Raw genomic sequence first — 6,000 nt, 5'->3', positions numbered from 1 at the left:
CTTCGGCGCCAGGCCATATTTCTTCTATTCCTCACTTTGCATAAATTATTTATTATGCAACATTTTTTTTAATTATCATTACTACTATTACCTCTGGTTTGCACTATTTTTTGTGCACAGGAAAATGATCCGGGGACTTCGGCGTCACTCTGCCGGTCTGCATTGACCGTGGTATGTCACCACTTCGGCGTGTCGACCTCTCTGCTCCACCACCTCGGGACCAGCTTGGGGGATGGAACCTTGCCCCGCATCAAGCTCGTACCGCGTCATCAATACCGAACACATTAACTAGCTAAGTCACTTTTATGCTCAAAGCTTTAATTTCTAACTTGTGTTCGGTTCGACCAAGCATTATACTTTTTTGGAAAAAAGTTGCTTGTAAAAAATTTCCTTGTCCAAACTTTGTTTGTGACGCATAAATTCAAATACCCAATTCATTTGGGGGCTTCCTTCATGAAGCTTTTCCACTTGCATATGATTATACTTGTACGGCTTCGTTCCTTGTTCGTGTATTACGCCACAATATGCACCATATTGACTTAAGCGATTTGCAAGCTGGGTTGCCTCGCTCTTGTGTTTACCCCTACGTTCCCGATTGTTCGGCTAGGGAGTAAAGGGAGCACCTCTGTGATTGTCACGATCGGGTCGCCCGAGCCGGACCTTGGACTAGGTGAAGCCGAAAGCTAGCGCTCTTATAGTTTTCAATGATGGTCGGCACACAACGGAACTCATGAGTACAAAAAATCTATTGCACAAGTCTCATAATAACAATGAGCACCGAAGAAAGGTATCGGTGGGGGTACTATTTTCTTCGAAGATGCTTCTTACACTTCACGGTACTATAGCATAAGTTCCCTGAGCGCACTTTGTCTGTTACAGCCTTATGGCCTGATTGCCTGGTTATTGGAAACACCGTCGATATTCTCGACCGATGGAGTACATAACACTTTTCGGTCCTTGACCGAAGAGGGAGAAGCTGACGGCCGGTTAAGACGCGTTTAAAGTTCGGTTGAACATAGATATGATATAAGTACTTCGGTACATGCAATCATTCTTCTACCCGAGTCACTTGGGGGCTCTTAAGTTTATTTGAGCCGTTTTATAATAAGTGTTCTTCTTCTTAGTCGTTGCAAAGTTTTATTATTATTATTTATCACTCCTTTTTTCGACACGAGTGTGCGGTCACTAGCCGGGGAGCCTAATTTCTCTCTCAAAGCCGCTAGAGTTTAGTTTGCTAAACTGGCCTGATGAGAAGTACTCTGCCCTCGGGTAGGAGGTTGAAGCCGTAGGCTGACCCGCTCAAAGTCTTGAGATAGGATGTATCATGTTAAAACACGACAGAAGCACTTCTTTTTTCTAAGACCAACTTTCGGATTGGCATCGAACACTTAATATTGTTCGGACGTCATGTTTTTACTGATGTTTCTTGGTTTTCCAAGATTTTTTGCATTTTTAAACTATTTGTGCTTTTCCAGCATTAGTCTCGCAGTGCAACGCCGGGAACCTTTAGGGATTCGGCAAAAACATTCTTAGATATTGCTACATATGCATCGGTTTCGAATTGTGTCTTCGGTCAATATTGGGTTGCCCGGCTCCTGCACTTGCTTCCTACGTTCCGTTTTGTTCGGCTAGGCGTGCAAAGGGAGAACCATTGTGATTGTGCTTCCAGCTCACATGGTTAAGCACCTCAGTGGAGAAAGCCGAAAACTGACTTTCACAATAAGCGTAAACTCGTCAGCGATCCGATGACTATGTTAAATGATGGGCCATTCATAACATTGGCCGAAGTGTTTATGGCTTGACCCCGACTGTCGCCGAACACTGTCGGGGGCTATTAAATGGCCTCCCAAACTAAATCCTCAATATTTTTCTCTTACATTAGAGCTGAGGTTTAATGATCATGCTTAGCATGACAACCCAAAGATAGGAACCGATAGCGGGACTATTTTCTTTGAAAGACATTTCTTCTGTTAAACAGTAATATAACTCTCTACGTACCTTTGTTTATAAAACCGTATGGCCAGATTGCCTTGTTTGTTGTAAATATTTGCCCTCATAAAGGCTTTATAAAGTAGGACAAACACTCCTCGGCTACTGGCCGAGGAGGTGGAAGCCGATGGTCGGTCAACAAAGTTTTGTACAATGCGGATCCGAGCATTACTGACGTAAAGTACTTGGATACATAGAGTCATTACACATAATTTGTGATTTTACTATGGATATTGATCCTTAATTCGGCCACCCGTGCCCGCATTAAGGCTCGGGGGATACTGGGCTTCGGGCTTATTATTTACACATATTAAAGGGGCACATTGATCCCCTGATCTGGTGTTACCACCCGACCAGTGTCTCAGGGGCTACTGCATTGCTTGTCCAATGCAGAAAATTTTATGTGCAATATAGTTTCCGAGGAGATTTTGATCCTCAGGTTGGTCGGCCGCACCCAACCTGAGTCTCGAGAACTGAGCACGCCGCTTTTAGTGTCCCGAAGTATTCTGCGGAGCTTGGACTTGATCCTCAGGACGATTTGGCAAATCAACCTGAGTCTCAGCGGCTACTGGGATCAGCGGTCTTACGTCATCCTTCAGGTGCATCACGGGGTTTAGACCGATACACACCTTGAGGGCTACTGGCTATATATCTCGGCAGAGAATAAATTGAACCAATAAAAAATATTCACAAAAATCGGCCCACATTCGGGGTGGTGCACCACCTCGGAAGCAGCCTGGCATAAAGCTCGGGTGCTAGTGGCTAGCTCCATAGAGGGCATTTCCGGCATTAAGCTTGGCTAAACTCCTTCAAACTTCTTTGAACCAAGGTGATTTATGACACCTCGGATATAGTCCGGCGTTGGAGCTCGGATACAGTCCGGCGTTGGAGCTCGGATACATAGTCCGGCGTTGGAGCTCGGATACATTCCGGTGTTGGAGATCAGACGCAAGAGGACGCTGCCGCCCGGGAACAACTTCAAACCCGAGGTGTGGCATAAAAATAACAAGGCATTGTTAAAGGCCGGAAACTTAAAGGGGCTCCTCGGATACCCGACGTGTAAACTCATCGAATGCATTTCGGCGATCCTCAAGATCGAAGATAAAGAAGATTTGTTGAACTAGTTTTCAAGACCGACGACCGAAGATGAAGAATAGTTCGGAAGAATTGAGGAGCGTCCCTAACTTGAAGACCGGTTCAGGGGGCTACTGACGGTGTCCTGGACTAGGGGGTACTCACCACTTCATCTCCCGATCTATTAGATTGGGCCGAGGCCCCCCATGGCCGTATACTCATGGGCCAGTTCGGACAGCTGCCGCATGCAAGGAAGATTCCACAAAGACTTGGCGATCAAGACAAGGACTCCACCCCACCGGCGTATTCGGCTAGGACTCTTGTTATCCTAGGCCTCTGGTGCATTATATAAACTGAGGCCAGGCTAGTCGATAGAGAGATATATACAATCATACCATAGGCTAGCTTCTAGGGTTTAGCCTCTCCGATCTCGTGGTAGATCTACTCTTGTACTACCCATATCATCAATATTAATCAAGCAGGACGTAGGGTTTTACCTCCATCAAGAGGGCCCGAACCTGGGTAAAACTTCGTGTCCCTTGCCTCCTGTTACCATCCGGCCTAGACGCACAGTTCGGGACCCCCTACCCGAGATCCGCCGGTTTTGACACCGACAGTGGCCTTCAGGATACAAAGGTTCCTGAGTCATTCTACCAGTTCTAGTAGCCACTCTATCAGCATAGTCCTTATTCTTATTATTCAATTCATTGAGCAAATCATTTTGAGCCTTAAGTACTTGTTCTACTTGAGTGGTAAACATAGAAGCATGTTTACTAATAAGTTTAAGTTCACCTTTGACATTAGCCATATAATCACCCAAGTGTTCAAGCATATCAGCATTGTGTTTTAATTCTCTACCAAAATAAGCATTGAAGTCTTCTTGCTTAACCATAAATTTACCAAACTCATCTAAGCATGGGCTAGCAAACTTAGTAAATGGGATTTCAGCTTTATCATATCTATAGAGATAATTTACCTTTACTACCTGTGTCGGCTTATCAAGACCATGTGTTTCTTCAATAGGAGATGGATTAAAACCATATATTTCTTCAACAAGCGGTAAATTAAGACCATGTATTTCTTCAATAGGAGGTAAATTATTAACATCTTTAGCTTTAATACCCTTTTCTTTCATGGATTTCTTTGCCTCTTGCATATCTTCAGGACTGAGAAATAGAACACCCCTTTTCTTCGGAGTTGGTTTAGGAGTAGGCTCAGGAGTTGGCTCAGGAAGTGTCCAATTATTTTCATTTGTCAACATATTATTCAATAGAATTTCAGCTTCATCCGGTGTTCTTTCCCTGAAAACAGAACCAACACAACTATCCAGGTAATCTCTGGAAGCACCGGTTAGTCCATTATAAAAGATATCAAGTATTTCATTCTTCTTAAGAGGATGATCAGGCAAAGCATTAAGTAATTGGAGAAGCCTCCCCCAAGCTTGTGGGAGACTCTCTTCTTCAATTTGCACAAAATTATATATATCCCTTAAGGCAGCTTGTTTCTTATGAGCAGGGAAATATTTAGCAGAGAAGTAATAAATCATTTCCTGGGGACTACGCACACAACCATGATCAAGGGAATTAAACCATATCTTAGCATCACCCTTTAATGAGAACGGAAATATTTTAAGGATATAAAAGTAGTGAGTTCTCTCATCATTAGTGAACAGGGTAGCTATATCATTTAATTTAGTAAGATGTGCCACAACAGTTTCAGATTCATAGCCATAAAAAGGATCAGATTCAACCAAAGTAATTATATCAGGGTCGATAGAGAATTCATAATCCTTATTAGTAACAAAGATAGGTGAAGTAGCATAAGCAGGATCATATTTCATTCTAACATTCAGAGTTTTTTGTTTAAGCTTAGCTAATAATTTCTTAAGATCACTTCTATCATTGCAAGCAAGAAAGCCTATTTTAGTTTCTTCATCCATAACATAGCCCTCAGGCACAACAGGTAATTCATATTTATTAGGAGAGCCTTCATAATCACTTTCATCTGTATTATCAGTTTCAATAATTTCATTCTCTCTAGCCCTAGCAAGTTGTTCATCAAGAAATTCACCAAGTGGCATAGTTGTATCAAGCATAGAAGTAGTTTCATCATAAGTATCATGCATAGAAGAAGTGGCATCATCAATAATATGCGACATATTAGAATCAATAGCAGAAGCAGGTTTAGGTGTCGCAAGCTTACTCAAAACAGACGGTGAATCAAGTGCAGAGCTAGATGGCAGTTCCTTACCTCCCCTCGTAGTTGAGGGATAAATCTTGGTTTTTGGATCTCTCAAGTTCTTCATAATGATAAGCAGATATAAATACAAAGTGACTCAAAGAATAGAGCTATGCTCCCCGACAACGGCGCCAGAAAATAGTCTTGATAACCCACAAGTATAGGGGATCGCAACAGTTTTTGAGGGTAGAGTATTCAACCCAAATTTATTGATTCGACACAAGGGGAGCCAAAGAATATTCTCAAGTATTAGCAGCTGAGTTGTCAATTCAACCATACCTGGAAACTTAATATATGCGGCAAAGTATTTAGTAGCAAAGTAATATGATAGTAGTGGTAACGATAGCAAAAGTAACGGTAGCAAAAGTAATGTTTTTGGTATTTTGTAGTGATGATAACAATAGCAACGGAAAAGTTAATAAGCAAAGAACAATATATGGAAAGCTCGTAGGCAATGGATCGGTGATAGAGAATTATGCCAGATGTGGTTCATCATGTAACAGTCATAACCTAGGGTGACACAGAACTAGCTCCAATTCATCAATGTAATGTAGGCGTGTATTCCGAATATAGTCATACGTACTTATGGAAAAGAACTTGCATGGCATCTTTTGTCCTACCCTCCCCGGCAACGGCGCTAGAAAATAGTCTTGATAACCCACAAGTATAGGGGATCGCAACAGTTTTCGAGGGTAGAGT

This window comes from Triticum urartu, chromosome 3A (assembly GCF_056163025.1).
Source record: "Triticum urartu cultivar PI428250 chromosome 3A, HENAU_Tu73, whole genome shotgun sequence".
Taxonomy (NCBI): domain Eukaryota; kingdom Viridiplantae; phylum Streptophyta; class Magnoliopsida; order Poales; family Poaceae; genus Triticum; species Triticum urartu.
This window is presented reverse-complemented; position numbering follows the sequence as displayed.